The sequence below is a fragment of the Pipistrellus hanaki genome (assembly GCF_964339955.1).
Source record: "Pipistrellus hanaki genome assembly, chromosome: 3".
NCBI lineage: Eukaryota > Metazoa > Chordata > Mammalia > Chiroptera > Vespertilionidae > Pipistrellus > Pipistrellus hanaki.
The window spans coordinates 174074819-174094944 of NC_140505.1; positions in this window are offsets into that span (position 1 = coordinate 174074819).

Consider the following 20126-nt stretch of genomic DNA (forward strand, 5'->3'; position numbering starts at 1 on the left):
TCTCTAAGATCCAGAAAAGAAAATAGGAGGAAGCATGAAAAACCAGATTCCATACCCCTCTCTACCTCAGGTCTTATAAATTACAATTGACTTTGAAAGGAAAGGTGCATGGTGGAGTGGTGAGAAGATAAAAATTAGATTAAAATCAAGTTTGAGAAAAAGAGCTTCCACTGTGGTGCTGTGAGACTCTCGTGGAACTTCTTCCCAACAAAACAATCATAACTAGTAAAGTTTATTTTTTAAATAATTTAAAGTCTCTGTACATTGTCCTAAGGGCATACAGCAAATGGAAAAATGTTTATTCAAGAAAATTGAATAAATCTTAATAAGAACAGCCAAGAATCTGTGGCATTTGAGCCTGACCCATGTGATCACCTCACAGTGCAGCTCATATCAATGAAAGTTATATCATGAAAAGAGAAATGCTAAGATTTATGTAGAATGGCTATACTAATATTAGACAAACTAGGCTTTAAAAGAAAAATGTTATAAGCAATGAAAATATTTATATTATAATAATAAATTAATCTAACAGGATGGTATAACACTTATAAACATACATGCATGCACCTAATAATTGAGTCACCAAAACAAAGGCAAAACTTGACAGTTTGAAGGGAGAAATAAATAATTTATCACTATTGTTTGGAATCATCAATATCCCACTTTTAATAGAACAACAGGGCAGATCAACAAGTATATAGAAGAATTGAATAGCACTGTAAGTCAGCTGAACCTAACAGCCATCATAGAGCATTTTAACCCAACAAAAGCACAATACACATTTTTCTCAAGCACGCATAGATCATTCGCAAAGATAGACTATATACTAGACCATTTTTAAAAATCCCTCTGTAAAAATGAAAAGTTTGAAAGTGTATAAAGAATGGTCTCCAACGACAATGGGATGAAGTCAGAACACAGTAACAGAAATAAATTAGAGAGATGCACAAATATATCGATATATATATACTCTATGGAGTATGCCCTTGTCTTCCTCTATCCCCTTCTGCCATAGTACTCTCCCTCTATCTCCTCACCCCCAGAATGCCTGAACCTCTCCTCCCTCTTTTGTCTCCCAAGGTGCATACCTCTCTCCTGTTTTCTTCTAATTCCCAAGGACTCTTTTATTATCTCTGTAACTTTCTAAATAAACTTTCCCTTATAATTTGAAAAAAAAAGGAAATTAAATAATATACTTCTAATTACCAATAATCTAAAGAATAACAAAAAAAATTAGAAAATATTTTGAATTGATGAAAACAAAAACCAAAATATAGCAATTTTTGTGGGTTGCAGTTTAAACGGTACTTTGGGGAAAATGTATAACTAACACAGTATTTTAAAGGAAATTATAATAAATGCCTATGTTTTTTTAAAGGAAATATCTCAAATCAATAAACTATCATTTTATTTTAGGAGACTGAAAAAATAAGAGCAAACTAAACCCAAAGCAAGCATAATAAATGACATAATAAAGACTAGAGCAGACATAAACAAAATGTAGAATAGAAAAACAACAGTAAAAATCAGCAAAATCAAAAATTGATTCTTTGACAAAAAATCAATAAATTTGACAAATATTTAAATAAATTGATCAAGGAAAATAATAAAGGCTTAAATTACTAGTCTCAGAAGTGAAAAGCGGTCATCATTACCAGCCTTAAAGAAATAAAAAGGATCACAAGAAAATACTATGAACAACTGTATGCAATAAATTAAATAACTTAGATGAAGTAAACAAATTCCTAGAGAGACAAAAGCTACCAAACCTGATTCAAAAATAAATAGAATATCTGGATAGACCTATAACAACTAGAGAGAGTGAATTCATAATTTTTACATTCCCCCCTCCCTCAAAAAAAAAAAGCCCAGGACCAGATGACTTCACTGAAAAATTCTAACTAACATTTTGAAAATAATACTAACAATCTTTACAAACTCTTCAAAAAATAGAAGACGACATATCCTAATTCATTTTATGGGGTCAGTATGACCCTAAAACCAAAATCAGACACAAACACCATAAGAAAAGAACACCATAGATAAATATCTCTTTTAAATCAGGGCTTGGCAAAAGTAGGTTTACAGTTGTGAGTACACAAAACACAAAGTTTATTCTTGCATTATTCATTAATTATTGTATTATTTTCCATACAAACAACTGTAAGTCTACTTTTGCACCACTGTGTACAGACACAAAAATCCTCAACAAAATACTATCAAACCATATGTTGGCATATAAAAAGTATTATACACCATGATCAAGTGAGAATTATTTGGGGAATGCAAGGTTGCCTTAACATCAGAAAATCAATTCAAATAATCCACTATATTAATAAAATGAAGGGAAAAGTTCACCCAATCATCCCAATAGACACAAAAAGTAATTAACAAAATCAAACACCTTTTACTGATTAAAAATTACACATAAGAAATTAGGAGTAGAAAGAACCTTCTTCAATCTGATTTTTTAAAATTAAACCCACAGCTAACATTACACTTACTGTGAAGGACCAAATGCCTTCCTCCTAAGATAAAAAACAAAACAAGAATGTCCATTCTCACTTCTTTTATTCAATATTGTACTGGAAGTTCTAACCAGGCAATTAGGCAAGAAAAAGAAATTAAAAGCATAAAGATTGGAAGGACAAAGTAAAAATATCTCTATTTGTAAATAACATAGACTTTTACATAGAAAATCCCAATAAAATCACTAAAAAAAATGTATTAGAACTAATAAACAAGCTCAGTAAACGTAGCAGGGTACAAATCAATATACAGAAAAATCAATTGTTCCTATAAACAAGCAATAAATAATTTCATTTAATATAGCATTATAAAGAGCAAAACACATAGAAATGAAATTACCAGAAGTACAAAATTTTTACTCTCAACAATACAAAACATACTGAAAGAAATAAAAGAAGACTTAAGTAAATGGAAAGATAATCAATGTTCATTGAATGGAAGACAATATTACTGAGATGGTCATACTCCCCAAATTGACCTATAGATTCAATGCAATTCTATAAATACCTGAAATGGCTTTCTTGCATAAATTGACAAGTTTACCCTAAAATTCATATGAAAATATAAGAGACAAAGCAATCTTGAAAAAGAACAAGGTGGGAAGACTTGCACTTTCTGGTTTTAAAACCTACTACAAAGCTACAGCAATCAAGACAATGCGGTGCTAGTATAAAGACAGGCATATAACTCAATGGGATAGAATTGAGAGTGCAGAAACAGACCCTTATATTTCCAGTAAATTCATTTCTGACAAGGAAACCAAAACAAATCAATCAGAAACAGCCTTTTCAACAAGTGATGCTGCAACAATTGGGTATTCATGTGCAAAAGAGTGAAGTTGGACTACTTCCTTATACTTGACACAAAACATAACTAAACATGGGTGGCAAACCCACAAAACTATGACACTCTTAGAAAACAAAAACATAGGAGTAAATCCTTATGACCTTGGGTCAAACAAAAGCTTCTTAGATACAAACCGAAAAGACACAAATGAAAGCGCAAGTGTATTTTTGTTTATGGTAAGAACACTTAATATGACCATCTATCCTCTTGACAAATTTTTAAGTGCACAATGCAGCATTGTTAACTACAGGCACTTATGTTGTACAATAGATCTCTAGAATTAATTCATCTCGCATAACTGAAACTTTATACTAATTGAACAAAAACTCCCATTTCCCTCTCCTGCCAGGCCCTGGAAACCACCTTTCTATATTCTGCTTCTATAAGTTCAACTATTTTAGATACCTTGTATACCTAAAATATTTGTCTTTCCACGACTGGCATATATCACTTAGCATAATGTCTCTCCGGGTATTTCTATGTTGTCACAAATGGCAGGATTTCCTTCTTCCTTAAGGCTGAATAGTATTTATACATATATGATTATATGAAATATGTACATTAATATTATGTAATATATGTATAGAACAGTTTCTTTATTAAGATATTCATAGGCCCTGAAAATATGTCTCAGTATAACTCTTCTTCCTTGATATACTAGCTATATGTGACCTTGGGCAAGTAGCCACCACTTTGAGACTCTTTTTCCACCTGTAAAATGTGAATAATGCATCTTCCACAAAGTTCTCATTCAGAATCCCTAATACAATCCTTGTTGTATCCCCCAGGCTTTCCCAACCTCCAACAAGTATTCAACAGTTTCTACTCCTGATTTTCCTTCCTCCCTCTTCATTCCCTTTTAGCTCTCCTTGTTCAAGTTATGTGCAAATGTAAATAGATTCACAATATTTTCATTCTTTGGTTGTTTTTAAGAGTAGAATGAAGGCACTTGGTCAACTTTGGGGGTTAATTACCAAGCTTGAAGGCTAGTAAGGTAACATGTGGCAAATATATCTTGATTTTATATTAATTCTAAGTGATTAGTTTTGTCTTCCTGGAACACTGAGCAAGCCCAGTAATTTTATAAAAATAAGTAAATACTTTATGCTCTGGTTTTCCCAACTGCAAAATGGGAATAATTATAATTAACCTATCTATGAAACAATATTTTTTCAAGAATCAGCTGAGTTAGAAAATGTGAAATATTTAGAAAAATATAGATATTATACTAATACTCTCCTTTCACCTATCTACATTCTTTACCCAGTGAGAAACTGAATTTAAAACAAGTTCACACTCCCTTCCCACCCTCCACTCACATCTCCCCTAATCCAAGCCAAAAAAAATTATCATCCATTCTTAAGTTGAATGAGGATTTTGCTTATTCTTCAGGAGAGTATTTCTGTGTTAGAGCAAGAGTAATAATTCATACACACTCAACTGTTAGCATTTCTAAATTCTTCAAAGATAAAACTAGGGAATTTATTACAGCTTCAGGCAACGCTGAAGGTGCCCCCACAGCAATAATTGATGCTCTGAATGCATACACGGGGGGGGGGTGGAAATCATCTGAATTCTTTCAAGCTATTTCCCTTCAAGTTTATGAAATATTGATAGAAAAAAATATAAATAGGTATTAATGCTGTTTTAGTAAAGATTTGGTCTGGTGGAGACAGAGCATAATTTATTTCTAGCCTGGAGGATTAACACTGGAGTTGCCACTGATCCCGCATTAATAGCCAGAAATGTGTCTCATCCATCTCTGTGTTACATGTTTCCCAGGCAGGAAATAAGCCCTGAGCTTCCAAGTCATGTCTCTGGAGGATACTGCTTAAAGACTTCAACTACTGCAGAATTTCCCTACCCACAAAATTATGGGCCAGAGACGCCATTGAATCTTGTTTCCATTATTTTTCTCCATGCCTACCTATGTCAATCAGGGATTGCTTTCAGTTGTGAGTCTTAGAAAACTCGATGTCAGGGTTTATACAGGAAATCTGAGATGATTTAAGATAGAGTATAGAATAAATGCAGATGGTGCTGTCTATGGTATCAAGAAAGCAAAGGCCTTCTCAGAAATCTAAAGACTTCCTATTTATGTTTAATTGCACAGAGCAGTATTCCATGACCACTCATAGCTTTAAGGCAGTCTAAAAATGTGAGTTTTTAGCTTTGCAATTTCTATGGAAGGAAGTAAGGGGAAAGAATTTAAAATGAGTACCGAGAGAGCTTGTATAGAATCTGGCTCACAAGCTCTAAAATAATATTTTCCAAATGAATGAGATATTCACTAATTCTTGCCTCACTAATAACTGAAAGAGATTCTTCAGTATTGTGACTTCTAGAAATACTTTTTGTCAGGCTCAAAGTTTCCAAGGGTGGAGGTCAGTAATATAGATAATATCCTGGCAGAAGACTTGGATGGATGGATGGATGGATGGATAAGATAGATAGATGTGTGTACATATGTAATATAAAACAGACACATCATTTATTAAATGGAATAAAACCTTTTTATATACAGCTCAGGCTTTCTAATTCACCAATCCTCTCCTCAACCACCTTACTTCCCCAAGCACACACCTAAACACCAAATATACATCCCAAGTATAAAGGAAACAAAAGTGGAGAAATTTAAAGAAAGCCAACATGCACACCCAAAACACTGTGCATGTATGTATATTTTGAGGAGGGGAACAAAATAGACATGGGAAAGAGGATTATGTTTTCTCTATTTACATATCTACTCCAAAATGTGAAAGATGCTTTGCATTGACAAAAGAACAGAAAGAAACATCCTGACCTAATAGCAAGCCTGTGGAACCTTGGTTTCTACCTCCTGCTTCCTATCTCTTTATTCCCTCCTCCAGTTAACCATTCCTACTGAAGAGAAAGGAGGCAAATGGGAGGTTGGACGGGGGAAGGAGGTCAGACAGGGAAACAGGGACAAGCCTGTGTTTATGCTCTTCCTTCCACTTCCTTAGTATTTCTCAGATCAACCTATTCCATTATCCCTGCATGGCCTAGATTTAGGTCAGAGCCATTGCTGGAAACAGTCATTGTAGGTAATGCCTATAAACTGGTCTTTTTACCCCAATGCTGACCCAAACTGTCCCCAAGGTCATTTCCTCCTTATTCTTGAGAGAGAGAGAGGCGGGTGTGGGAAGAACATACTTTTGGCAGTGAAATAAGTCTCAATGAGTTCTAATATTGAAGTAGTTAAACAACAGTTTCCTCAGTTAGATAAAACTCATCTTCTTTGCACCATTTAGATCAGTGCTATAAGAACATTCATCAAAAGCATAAAGTCAACAAGGTCTCAGAAAAGAAAGATAAGTAACGTCAGTTATGTCATAAAGGCAGCCATGATAGGGTCATCTTCAAGCATAGATCCATGTGCCTGGATTTGAAAGAATAAATGTGTATATGATCTGTCTAAACATATCTCTCCTTTTTTTGTGGGGGGGGGGGAATTTCATTATTAGAGATTTAATCCCTTGCAATACATATTACTCACTCCCTAAATTTAACATTTCTAAAAGAGTCAACATATTAAATGTCTAAGAAACCATGAGTTTACCAAAAATAAGGTTGAAATGGGAGGTCACACACAACCAACACTCATCCCCAAAGGTTTACCAAAAGGGTATATTTTAATTAGGTTTCATTTTTTGCAAATGAAATGTAATTAAAATAGAAATCTAGTAAAGACTTCCATCAAATGTTTTGAAAATGAAAAAAAAAATTGAGCTTTGAAAATGATATTTGATTAGCATTTTCATTACTAAGTTTTCTTTATCCTTGTCTACAAATGTCAGCACATAGACTGAGCCTCTTTGGTTTTGCTTTCCCCATGTTTTAAGCCCAGAAAATCTGACCATTAGAAATGTATTTTTAAATGGATTAACTGCTCTCCCAGGAGCGATCTTTAAACTTTTCCATCTATATTTTGATAAAACTTCACATGAAGTCAATAACAAATTAGAACATAAATATTTAAGCAGCTCAAAGATAAAATGAGAGCTTCTCTCTTTCTCTCTTTTTTATGTTGCTGGCAATTTGCCAAACAGAGAGGAATTAAGGGTCTTGGGGAATATGTCAAGTCTTTGCTTGTGCAAACAAGAAAAACCAGGCAAAAGGTCACTACTCCAAGAGAGGTTGGTGTCACCTTGGAGTTGATTTCATTCACCTCAGGAATTTTTAATATTCTCAAACAGCTTCTCTCCATCTTCTTCCCAGAAGATTTTTAATGCAGGAGCAAGTGTTCAAATAATTTTTCTGTAGTGTATTTGCCCTTAATGAAGGAAATCTAATGCCAGAGGAAGGGCATTAGTAACTTTTCCATGGGGCATTTGCCCCCTCATGAAGTCTTGCTATAACAACTCTGCTTTTTTTCTGTTTATAGGAAATTCTATTTATTTACAAGGACATATAAAGAAGAAAGGGTTGTTTGATTCAAAAACAAATCAGATGAAATAAGGAGCAGACAGAGTGTTCCCCATCAAAAGAAGTAAAACTCAGTGAAATGAATATATGCTAATAAATGTAATGACAGTTTCAGATAGCGATGAACTTAAACAGATAAACCCCCAAATAAGCCACCCATTTGCAAAAAAAAAAAAAAAAAAAAAAAAAAGCACTCCAAAAAGACTGTTTACTGGGATCACCTTTGCTTGGAGACTGTCAAGTAATGACTCTTATCTGTTCGGTGTGCAGAGATAAGATCTCCTTCCAGGGAGGATTTTTCTCAGGCTTTCACAGTAATTATAGATATTTGATTGCAAATCACAATGTTTGTTCTAACTAATGAACAAAAACACTGGATTAGTTATAGCTGGTATTAAAAGTTATTTTGTTTACAATATGGCTTAGACTTTAATGTTCTCTGAGTACTCAAAGAACATTCTTAAAACTAGAGGTCCAGTGCACAAAATTCATGCACGGGGGTGGGGGAGTGTCCCTCAGCCTAGCCTGCACCCTCTCCAATCTGGGATACCCTCTCACAATCCAGGACTGCTGGCTCCCAACTGCTCACCTGCCTGACTTCCTGATTGCCCCTAACCACTTCTGCCTGCCAGCCTGATCACCCCCTAACCACTCCCCAGCCAGTCTGATTGATGTCTAACTGCTCCCCTGCCAGCCTGATTGCCCATAACTGCCTTCCCATGCAGGCCTGCTCACCCCTAACTGCCCTCCCCTGCAGGCCTGATCCCCCTCAACTGCTCTCCCCTGTAGGCCTGTGTCCCTCCCAACTGTCCTTCCCTGCACACCTGGTCACCCACAACTTCCCCCCTCTGCTGGCCTGGTCACCCCCAACTGCCCTCCCTTGCAAGCCTAGTCCCTCCCAATTTCCCTCCCCTGCTGGCCTAATCACCCACAACTGCCCTTTCTTGAAGAACTGGTACCTCCCAACTGCCCTTCCCTGCTGGCCATCTTTTGGTGGCCATCTTGTGTCCACATGGGATCAGTCATCTTTGACCACATGGGGGTAGCCATCTTGTGTGTTTGAGTGTTGGTAAATTTGCATATTATACTTTTATTAGATAGGAGGATTGGATAGGAAAGAGGCCTGGTGCATGAGTGGGGGCCAGCTGGTTTGCCATGAAAGGTGTCCTGGATCAGGCGGGGGTTCCCTTGGGGCCTGGGGTGGTTTGCAGGCTGGCCATGCCCCCCAGTGACCTAAGCAGAGATCCTGGTAAATGGATTTATTTTCTTATATAATTAAACTGTAGCCTTGAGCAGAGCCAAGCCTCCTGCTTACTCCATGGCCACAGCCATTTTTGTTGGGATTTATTTATCTTCTATAATTGAAACTCTGTAGCCTTAAGCAGAGGCCAAGATAGGTCATGGCTGCAGAAACTTGGCTTCCTCCATCATTGGGGGCAACTCAAGCCTCTTGCTCTCTCCAGCTCTGTGGCTGCTGCCATTTTTGTTGGGATTTATTATCTTTTATAATTGAAACTTTGTAGCCTTAAATGGAGGCCAAGGCAGGCCAGGGAAGGTGGAGGGCTTGGCTTCCTCCATTGCCAGGGAAACCCAAGCCTCCTGCTTTCTGTGGCCACAGTCATTATGGTTGGGTTAATTTGCATATTTGCTCCTGATTGGCTGGTGGGTGTGGCTTGTGTGTGTATAGTGGAAGTACGGTCAATTTGCATATTTCTCTTTTATTAGAAAGATGTCATATTTGGATCACACACTAGTTCGCACTTTGAGCAAGCTGAAAACTAACAAATTGAGTGTTGCCCTGCCCTTGACTAACAGGAGCATCTCCATGCTCTGCTTTGGCTAACAGGCAAGTTTGGGAAATGCTCTGGAGACAGCAATTTGTTCTGATTCACTTCCATCTGAATAAGGGTGGAAAAAGGCATTTGGTGTCATATCATATCGTTAAAGGTGCATTTTCAGAGGAAACTTCACAGTTTTCATCGAGCTGGAGGATATTAACACAAGAAATATTAAGTGGGGCTATAATATTTTTTCTTCACATTTATTTATGTGTAGTGGAATCCACTCTGTCACCAGCCAATCTCTTCAACCCATCTCCATGGGAAGGCAAAATGACCAGAATGCATTCAATCAATTCATTCATTCAACAAATATTGATTAAGCAATTGCCAAACACTGAGCCTATTGTTGCAGGTAAAACAAACAGCAAGAGAAAGACATTCCTGACCACCTCCCCCTCACATTCACTTGAGCTTGCATTGTCCAACTGTATGAAACTTGAACAGAAATAGACATAAAGCCACAGGTTTTACATCCAACCCTCAATTAAGTAGAGAGTCAGTATCTACTACACAGAAACCAGAATATTAGCATTAGGAGAAAAAATTGGGATACACACCCCCCTCCTCTGTTACTGGAGGTGATGAAATAGGATCTAAAAGGTTAAAAATCTCCCATGGCTAATTTAATAGTAAAGTCAGAACTGAAATTCAGATTTTCTACTCTTCATCTGTGGTTTCTACACCACTCCCATGGGTCTCCTTTTCCCCTACCCCCGCTCCCACTCCCACCATCCATTTTGCTTCAGAGAAAGAGTTTTAATTTTTTAAATAATGGTCTCATCACGATGTAGTTAATGATAAAAGCAAGGCTTCAATACATGCATACTTTAAATAACACATTAGGCTGATCACTGATGATATCTTTAATTATGCCAAGGCAAAATTGGAGACGGTCTAATGGGAAATACAGATTACTTGTTAAAATTATTAGCAGAGCTAATGTGCTTACATTTGTTTATGTGTACTGGAATCCACTCAGATAGTTGACTGTGATGACAATATATGTAAAGATCAATTAAAAGTCATAGAGATGAGATATTAGATTTCCAGACCTTAATAGGATTTCATCTGCACTTGCTATATTATGTTATACAATTATAATTGAGCTTTCATCAAACCACAGAATCTGTCACCTCACCAATTTATTTTCCAAGCCCTAATGAAACTTATTTCCTGTTGAGAATGCTTTTAAAAGCATAACCCTGAGGAACAAAGGTGGCATAAGGGTGATAGGCTTCTATTTACTTAGTAAACCTACATTAAAAACTTGGACATAAGTAAAACAAATTGGACAGCTTTAGGAGGGTCCTTAGCAGCTATTTGTTCATATTATATAAGTGCTCTCAAAAGGAATTGTAAACAACACCTATAACTCATGCTCACTTGGAGCCCTAACAGCTGACTGAATCTCTGCCTCTTTATTGCAAGGTGGTCAAGCTAGAGGCAGAATTGATATAATATTTTCCTTTGGATCTTTCATAATATTTTTCCGTCACTTGAAATCATGCACTGATTATAAAGCAAAGTTCTCTGAAAAAGAAAGTGAGTTAGCTTTTGGTAAATGTGAATCCCCTTTCAAATTTTCTTTAGAGAAGCAAAGACAATATGCAAAACAGTGTAATACAGCTGTAAGATGGCAAATGTCTGGAATGACAGGGCAATGATTCTCTTTGGAGAGACTCAAAGCTACAATAATAATCATCTGCACTTCTCATACAGACTTGTGCTGGTATAGCCACAAGTGAGAGGTGGATGTTTTCCCCTCGGTTGTAGGGAGTGCGATTTCTTAGAATCATTTATTTACTGGCAGCCATAAGGAACACTAGAGATAATGTGATGTGGCCCCCAACAGGAAACCCCGTCAGACAGATGTATGGCCAGATCTGCTTAAACATCTCCAGAATGAGGAGCTCACTACACTGAAACAATTGCCAGACAATGGTCAGAATGTTGTTTCTTGGGCCTTGCTGGTATCTGCCTCCTTGCAACTACAGTCCCACCCACTGAAGCCCCACACATGCCATCCAGCTCAGTTCCAGAAGCACCTACTCTGCATCCCTGTGTGTCCAACAGAGGCCTTAGACAGCTGGAGCTCAACTGTTCTTTCCTCCAATGTCCCTGACCCCTCTTCCTCACCCGGAGGTTTGTGCTGGAGATTATCTGGACTGGGATTTACCCCCAGGCCTCTCACAATTCTACGATGCAATGCATGAGTTCACAGAACACATGTACTCAACTTGTTTTATTGTGTCAACCTAATACTCTAATAGATCACTCATAGCTGGTCACTCTTTCAGAGGGAGATAGTAGAGTTCATCAGAACCTGTTGAAAGCAATGCTATACTAAATACATGAAAATACTACCTCTCACATCTCCACTTCACTCTACTTCTGAATAACTAAATATGCTCAATTAGCCTAGTGAATTTATTTTTCGTTCTCAAAGACAGAGTTTCCTGAGGATATCCCCGTCACCCCTCACATCCAGTCACCAATTCCTGGTGATCTTAACTCATAGATTCGTCTTCACCCCATTTTCCCACTTGCTCCAGGACACTGACATCCTTACCTGACTACCAGAACAGCTCCCTCTGCCTCCATCCTTGCTCTCTTATAATTACAGGGTCCCTGCCCCCATCCATGTAGGATATGTTCCAAGACCCCCTGTGGATGTTTAAAACCACATATGTTACCAAACCCTACATCTTTTTCCCTCTACATACATACCTATGATAAAGTTTAATTTATAAATTAGGAACAGTAAGAGATTAACAATAATAATAGAACAATTATAACAATATACAGTAATAAAAGATTTGTGAATGTTGTCTCTCTTTCTAAATATTTTATTTCGCAGTACTCACTCTTCTTGTGATGATGTGAGATGAGGTAATGCCCAGGTGATGAGATGGAATGAGGTGAATGAGGTAGGCATTGTAGCACAGCATTAAGTAACTATAAGGGTGAAGACACAAACACTGAGATGTCTCAACAGTCAACCTGATAACCATGTTAGGTAACTCACAGATGGAGAGTGTGTACACTGTGGATGTGCTGGACAAAGGGATGATTCGTATCTCAGTCAGGGTGGAGCAGAATGGTACCAGATTTCATCACACTACTCAGAAGAGCACGCAATTATGAAATGTTTACGTATTTCTGGAATTTTCGATGTAATATTTTCAGACTCTGGTTGACTGCAAGTAACTGAAACTGTGGAAAGTGAAACTGTGGATAAGGGGATAATGATGGTACTACTTTAGACTAGAGCAAGAATGAGCTTTCCAAAATATTAATGTCATGATTTTACACCCTTGCTGAAAACCCTCAATAGTTCCCAGTGGCTCTGAGCAGGCAATTCAAACCCTCTCTCTTCTCTAACATAAATTCTTTATAATTTGATCTCCTCTTACCTTCTCTTTTGTCATCTCTCCAATCTCCCTCTTGGAAATATTATCCCCAGACATAGAAAAATTATTTTAATTTCTACAAGCTGCACTCTATCTCATCTCCAGGTCCACACTATTTCCTGCGCCTGAGATACTCCCCTAAGTGTTTACCAGCATTATCATCACCAGGCTGGTGCATGCTTCCAGCCTTGGCTTAGGTGGCACTTCCTCAAGGTCACCTTCCCTGGTCTTTAGGACACCAAGCCATGCACTCCCATGTCACCTTGCATCTCCACAGTCCTCATGTTAATCCCACATATTTGGTAATCACTTGTTATATTACCTCTCCTCCTCACTAGAACATTGGCTCTCTGAGGGCAACAGCCCATGCTGTCCTTTTTACTAGTAAACTCCAGAGCTTAGCATGATGCCTGAAACATAGCACATGCCTAGTCAACATTTTTGAAGGAAGGTAGGGATGGAGGGAGGAGGAAATGTTATATGCCATTTAAACCCATCCCCTAGAGCTAACACAGTAGTCTAGAGGGGGTCCATTAAGAAAAGTGAGAAAGTAAGGCCAGCCAGTTAGTTCTCCCTCTGAGTCTGATGGTGTTGCCCTCAGAAGACACAAAGTTCTAAAGAAACTACAAGCATCACTTATTTGACAAAACTTATTAGGCACTATATTGTGAAATACTATTGAATATATTTCATGTCATGGATACAGCTTAGAATTGTAGTTTAGAGCTGGTTCCAAAGCCAGAATGACAAGGTTCAAATCACAGTTCTAGCACTCACTGAATGACATGGATCATGTTACTTTGCTTTCCTTACCTGTGAAGTGGCAAAAACAACAAGGGCTTCCTGGCAGTTAATGCACATATACATTGAGTGGCCAGATTATTATGATCTCTGAACACATAATAATCTGGCCACTCAGTATATATATTAGAGGCCCGGTGTATGAATTTGTGCATGAGTGAGGTCCTGCCAGCCTGTCCAGGGTTAGGGGACATGGGCAGTTGGCCGGCCTGCCTGCTGGTTGAACTCCGGGTCGAGGGGACAATTTGCATATTAGCCTTTTATTATAAAGGATTAGTATATAGGATATACACTGAGTGGCCAGATTATTATGCGTTCAGAGATCATAATGATCTGGCCACTCAGTGTATAAAGCACTTGGACTGGATCATATTAAGAGCTTTATAAGAGCTTGTTTTGAATGCTAGATAGCCCCTCACCAAGTGCAAAGCCAAGAGTTCTCAATAAACAATACTTGTTTTTTGGAGGAGCACTGTTACTAACTTATATACCAAATATAATTCCTGCTATAGGGTCTGTGCTCAAGTTATATCTACCATTATTATTTTATTTGTGTATTACATTTACATATTATTTTCTATATGAATATATTTATAATTTATACTATAAATTTATTTTAACATTGGTATAATTCTTATTTTATATAAAGTATAAGTTGAACCACTACACAGTCTCATTTATTCCTCAGAACAATTTTCAGTGACAGAATGAGCAGGTCTTATTCCTCTCAATTCATAAATAAAGAAACCTAGATTCAGACTGGAACTACCCCAGACTCTAGCACCAAGAAGTGTCTTCAAATCCCATCCTTCCACTTGAAGTTTTGACACAGCCAAGACACTGGGCTCAGGTGGCTGAGAAAACATCTCACTGAGTTCTCACAACCACCCTGAGAGTTGGGCATTGCTGTCACCATGTCATAGGTGGCAGAAACAGAGTGGTTCACGACCTTGCCCAAGGTTCCCCCACAGGCCAAATGCAGGGCTTGTGCTCTGAATCCTTGCACCTCACTCCACTTGTGGCTCCCAGAGCCAGCTGAGCACCAGTTCCTTAGGATGTGTAGGTCATTCCCCAACTCACAGAGACTTCAATTCAGATCTAGTCTACAATCGCAAATTTAATTTTATAAAGTACCTTGGTGACCCTAAATCAGTGATTGGGAAACTCGGAGCACCCACTTGTGTGCTGGGCCTGCTCCTGTGGAGCCTCAAATATCCAAAGGACAGTGGAAGGGGGCAAAGGCAAATCTGAAGATAGACTGTCTTCCTTACCATTTGCCCAAGTTTAACTCTGGTGACTTCCTATACGTTTATTGACCTATAACTCTTTAAAATCATATTTTCAGCAAGAATTCAAGTGTTGCATATTGAATTTAAGCAGAGCTCAGTACTCCTCACACACACTACTTATTTTAGTTTACTTTCTCCTTCTTTCTCTTTTCATTTATAAGCTTAAGCATCATCAGAAAAGAGACATTGCTGATAACTGAGGATTCTATTTTCCTTAAAGTCTTCCCTTTAAGGCTTGGCTATAGGTATTTCCCAATGGTTGCTGAAAAATATTAGAATAGGCACAATTCATGGTGGTGATACCAGTTACCATATTTCTATGATAAACATAAAATGCTAGAGTTGTATGAGATACAGTGTCATAGATATTTCTCTGTGGCCTCCAATACTTAGATGGAATCAGAACGAGGACTGTGCAATTTAATAACATCACAGTTGCAACTGTAGTTTAAACCCATAAACCACAAATGCATGTCTGACTGGAAATAAAAAGGATCTGAGCCCTACATCCTCCTAAATGGATTCTCCCATAGAGTACTATTCGGGAAGACTCTAGCCCGGAGTGCTTAACTTTGCAATTCAAAAGAGTTGTGACTTAGCTTCCCTTATATAACATGGGCAGCTTTTCATTATGTTTATTTGATGCAGTGTTATTGAGGCAATATTTCATATGAATAATTCATTTCTACTCCAACTTTATCTAGCAAAGTCAAAAGCAGAATCCTAAATTTCAAAACAGATCAAAGAGTTTTTCAAATAAATTGGAAATGCCTTGAGTTTCCAGCTTTCCGAATTTCCCTGTCTTGTCTATGCATTAAGCAAGCACTTACTATGGGCAGTTGGATACAAAAGTTATTAAATGTTCATAGCTCTGCCTGCATTTTCTTCAGTGAAGATGAATTTTTGTGTCCCAGTTTTTGCACTGTTTCCTCTTGTTCTTATCCAGAAATTGAGTTCTATGAGAGAAAATCACATCCAAGTAATTTTTCTTAACATATCTTTAACTTTGCTTATGAGTGCTTGACTTTCTGAGGCTGTCTGGACCCTGATTACCTTCTGTTCCACTGGGCAGCCTGATGAACACAGCAGGCAGGCTGTGGTGAATAAAATGGAGCAATTACGTCTGGATGCTCAAGACTGACAGCTGCCAGGGGATGCCTCACCACAGCCTCTCCATTGTGGTTATCCTTCTTTCAGATCTTACCAAGTCATGCAAGAAAGTCACCCTTCACAATGATTGACGTCCAAAGAATTTCCCCGGCTTTATACAGCCATGGGAGCTCCAAACAAGAGTGAAGCAGTCAGAAAGAAAAATTAGACATGGGGGGAAAAACATATTCAGAAATCACTGAATCACACTTTTTAAAAAAAAATGGTTTTAGGATGATAGGTGAAAAACAAAAGTAAACAAAAGATCTCTAAAATCATCAGAAAGTGCTCACTCTGTAGGTTACTGTTGGAGATGGCCTTAAAGGCAGTTATTTGACCTACTTCTTGCCACTGAGAAGAAGACTGTCTTTCCTGGCTGAGACAGGTGGGTATTTGGGGAAGAGTGCGGTGGAGACATCAAAGTATGACACCCACGGGAGTCAAAAATCTAACTTGAAATCCTAGTTCAGCCACTGACTAGGTAGATGGCTTTGGGCAACTTGCTGCACATTTTTTGATTTCTATAATAGAGGAATAATGCTGCCTACTTTATGAAATGTTGGGGGGGGGGGAATGTAAATAGGTTTACATTTGTAAAGTGTCCAGAACACAGCAGGAAATGGTAACCTGGATCAAGATTTGTGGAAAGAGTTTTTTTAATGTTATCTACTGTTGCCTATATAATACTACAGGTTGAAGATGAATGAAAATATCTGTTCCAAACATATTCCTTTAGTTTCCTGATCTCTGCCGCAGATAGTGTTTAGTTGTCTATCCAACAACCACTTCTGTCCTCTGCTTTTTATGGACAGAACCTGCTTCTTCTGGGATGGAGTGTCTTCCCCAATTAAAAATAAGGTAGAGGAGGAGGGGGAGGAAAAATATTTTCCTGCTCTCTAATCTTTCTGTCACAGAAGAATATCCTTCAAGTTGCCACATCTATCTTAAATCTTGAGAAAATAGCGAAGCAGACTCTGACCTTGCTCACATTACAGACCTACTGAACTAACCAGAAAGTGACTTAGCACCACACTCTTTGTAATGAGAGATAATGAAATACTTCTATTGTTTAAACCCCTCTCGTTATTATAGCTGAAAAATTGTCTTTGTTTCCTTGACTTCTCCCAAGGCATGGAGAGACTTTTTCCACTTTGTGTTTGAGCAATTGGGCAGAAATATGCAGATATTATTCAACAAGGTTTGGTATTTATGATTAGTGTTCATTAATTTTCAGAGAGGTTGAGTAACTCAACCAATGTCACACAGCTAAGAATGGCAGAAAATAATTAGAACCCAGGTCTGTCTGCCTCAAAGGCCAGTCTTTTCAGAACACTGCTGCTGTACATATAGCTCTTAGCCTGTCCAATAGAAAATATTTAAAGTGAAGTTCCTTTTCTATCTATCCTTTCAATTTATATTCTGAGCTGCATGATCCCACACTCGCAAACGTTGACCTCCCTAAGGAAAGTCATGTTCTGAAACTTCACATCAAAATTTGTTTGTTCTGTGTTTCATTCTCCCATGAATCCAATACACTTCATAAAGTTAAAGCTAGATAATCAGTTAAGTGGATTTCTTTTAATGGGATCCTTGTTTAGAGACTGCCTTCAATGGAAGTTTTGATTGCCCTAGTGATCCAGAAGGCAGGATGTTCTTTGCATAGCTTCCTCACACACAAAGGGCTGGTTCTGCCCATATAAGTTAACCAGGGTATGGAGCAGGATTAGGTATATACTAGGTGCTAGAAATATTGCACTAAACAAAACAAAACAAAATTTCCTTTCACAACATGTAAATTCTACTTGGGGGGAGATCATTAAAAACTAAATATGTAGCTGAAACCGGTTTGGCTCAGTGGTAGAGCATCGCTCTGAGGACTGAAAGGTCCCAGATTCGATTCCAGTCAGGGGCATGTACGTTGATTGCTGGCACATCCCCAGTAGGGGGTGTGCAAGAGGCAGCTGGTCGATATTCTCTCATCAACGTTTCTAGCTCTCTATCTCTCCCCTTTCCTCTCTGTAAAAAATCAATAAAATATATATTTTTTTTAAAAAAATGTATTATTTCAAGTGTGAAAATGCTATGAAGAAAAATACACAAGCAGGCTAACAAGAATAGAGGGGGTGAGGGTAGACTATTTCATTGAGAATGATCAGGAAAAGTGAAATGGGGGAAGATGAAGGAAACTATAAGAAAGCTGTTACACTCTTCTTACAAAGTAGGAAATCAAGAAATACTGCTAAAACCTAGTTGAACAAGAAAGAATAATTTAACTACATTAAGTCCTCAATGTCAATAGGTTCTACAACTTTAAGCAAAATTACATTAAAAAGTTACTGATTTTATCATAGTCTAATTGATATAAATAAGAGTTAGTTTCCTGTGGCATCTCATCAACATTATAAGAGTAAAACAAAACAAACAAAAAAATGTTGAACAAAATGGCATTATTTGACTATCTGCTGTATGTAAACTTACAAAGATGATTAGTAGAAAAACTTAAAGTCCTGGAGGAGAAAGGGACATTGAAAGTGAGCTAAATCTTAATTTTTCACTTCAGAGTCAATAGAAACTTCTTAATTGGGAAAATGGGTTTTATCTCACATGCTAATTTTCACTGATGAGTGGTGGCTGCCTGGGGCTCTTCTGAGTAGAACTCCACATACTAGACTCAGCTCTTTGAGAAAGTACGTTATGATCAATTAATTAGTGCCATCTGCCATGGCTGTAAAAAGGATCAATGACAGCATAAAGGCCAAAAACTGTCATCTTCACTTGGCCACAACACTGGGTCATCTGGATGTGGGGTGGCCAAAGACAAGAAGAAAGCAATAGCAAGAATAGGCTGTATCAGTCGGTATTTAGGAAGAACATGTGATGGTAAGGGGGCTAGTGATATGATGGATTCTCATGTAATACTTTTACTTTGGATTGACAGCATTCTGAAATGTACAAAGGAGATAAGTGATAGAAAAGACTGACCAAAATAGTTATATTTTATATCTCTAATGTAAGAGTTGTGTGCATTGGGCTTCTAACCCTGACTTTTTTATCTCTTAGAGGAGAATTTAAGCAAGAGTTTCTAAGACATGTGCCTTTCTTGGCTGGATTGCATCCAGTGACTAATTTAAAATCAGTGAAATGTATTTTGGGTATTGGAAACCTTCAATAAAGAAAACTTACCGTTGGTCCAATAAAGCCCTCCCTGCTGTACCAATTACCTAAACAAAGGAAGCAAGATACCAGGTCCCAGCTGCACCATCTCACCAAATCCTGGGAACATAAACAAAGCTTGAAATCTTGTCTCTAATTAAATCGTGTGACTTTGCTGGCCTCCTGCTCAGCAGAAAACCATGCACAACTCTGAGCAGGCTCCCTTGGTGGCTAATGTCTCTAATAAAGACACAACCCTCAGCCTGTGTCTGTGCTCCTCAGGACTGGCACCAAGTGAAGAGAACATGAACACATGTGGTGATCAGAGGGGCACAGTTTAAGAGCTGCCTGCTCACTAAACGAGGCAACAGTGAAGCTCTATATTTCTTCAGTACCCGCAGTTCTTCTCCATCTCTGTGAGAGGCACCCTGAGAGGTGACCATTGCAAAGAGGTCAACACCAGCATTCTCATTCACACCCCAACTCTGATACCTTTATTTACTGGTTCAACTTATATTCTTCCCAACCTTGTGACAGATAACTCCCATTCCAATACCTGAGGCTCCACCAGAAGCCAGTGTACCTCACTCAACAGTGTTTAATGCCAATAGGCAACAATTGCTTCCAATGTGACAGGATAGTCTGCCCCTGTGCTGAGG